The 1391-nt window shown below is 44.5% G+C and overlaps 1 non-coding gene across 1 annotated transcript; it reads right to left on the reverse strand.

The window, feature by feature from the left end:
• Positions 1-935: 935 nt before the first annotated feature.
• Trnat-ugu (transfer RNA threonine (anticodon UGU)) lies at positions 936-1009 on the reverse strand. The gene has a single exon. It is a non-coding gene; the product is annotated as a tRNA-Thr (tRNA).
• Positions 1010-1391: the final 382 nt, after the last annotated feature.

A 1391-nucleotide genomic window follows, 5' to 3' on the forward strand; every position in this document is an offset into this window, starting at 1 on the left:
ATAAAGGTTTCACACGGTCATTTCGCCATGGTACTCTAATCATCTAAATATAGGGCTATGAAAAACACGATATGTGGACAGACTTTGGGGCAGGCTCTTAAACAGAAGCAAGAAAAAAGTCCAATGCCCGGAAACGCCTCATTTTTATTAATTACATTGTAGAACAACACACTCAGGTGTCTGGACACAAACTGAACAGAATTAGTTTACAAGTTATTCCCATTATTCTGGATCTTGTTGAACTCCGTAGATGTTAATCAGTTAAAACTGTTGAAGAAGAACACTCATTTGTGGCTGGTTGTGTTACGGATCAACTATCCCTAAAAGATCATGAGTTGTTGATAAACCACTTGCTGCAAAATAAATTTTATGTATACTGTTACTGAACCTTACAACAATTTAAATGTTGGTGTTAATAGTCTGTAACAGTTGTCATGAGCTCACCTACTTTTTGTGAATTCTGTATCTTCAGAATCTGGCCGGAGTGACCGAGAGGTTCTAAGCGCTTCAGTCTGGAAACGCGAGACCGCTACGGTCGAAGGTTCGAATCCTGCCTCGAGCATGGATGTGTGTGTTGTCCTTAGGTTAGTTAGGTTTAAGTAGTTCTAAGTTCTAGGGGACTGATGACCTCAGATGTAAGTACCATAGTGCTCAGAGCCATTTGAACCATTATGTGTGCCCTGCCGACTTCGCATTTACCACCCTCGCTATTTTGCATTTTTTTTGTATCTTCAGAATTTGTTTTCCATTACAATTTTGAAATAATAATACGTCATCCTGGGGGTGTCCTCGATATTTCTGCCACTGAAGCGCTCTTTGTACATCATAAGCGCCTTCTCCACTTCACAGAACATGAAAACATGTTACTACAATGAAATGAACACCCTTACATACGTCAACGGGGACATACGTCAACGGGGATAGATGAAAATGTGTGCCCCGACCGGGACTCGAACCCGGGATCTCCTGCTTACATGGCAGACGCTCTGTCCATCTGAGCCACCGAGGACACAGACGATAGCGCGACTGCAGGGATTTATCTCTGGCACGCCTCCCGCGAAACCCACATTCTCAACGTATTGTCCCGCACTACATTCGTAGTGCCCCCTCCCATTATACTCATTACTCGCGGCGCGTTGCCGATTCCCGAAAGAGTTCGGGCACTGTTTGTGCATTCGCAAAGAAGAAGAAGATGGTCAAGTGGCCGGTGAGCCTTAACTATATGTATACTAAGATGGTATCTGTTCTTTCGGGCATGTCGGAAAGAACAGATACCATCCGTGACCATCACAATGAAATGAACACCCTTAGCTGCTTACAGGCGTTGACATACGTCAACGGGGACAGATGAAAATGTGTGCCCCGACCGGGACTCGAACCGGGGATCTCCT

Source organism: Schistocerca cancellata, chromosome 9, assembly GCF_023864275.1.
Source record: "Schistocerca cancellata isolate TAMUIC-IGC-003103 chromosome 9, iqSchCanc2.1, whole genome shotgun sequence".
Taxonomy (NCBI): domain Eukaryota; kingdom Metazoa; phylum Arthropoda; class Insecta; order Orthoptera; family Acrididae; genus Schistocerca; species Schistocerca cancellata.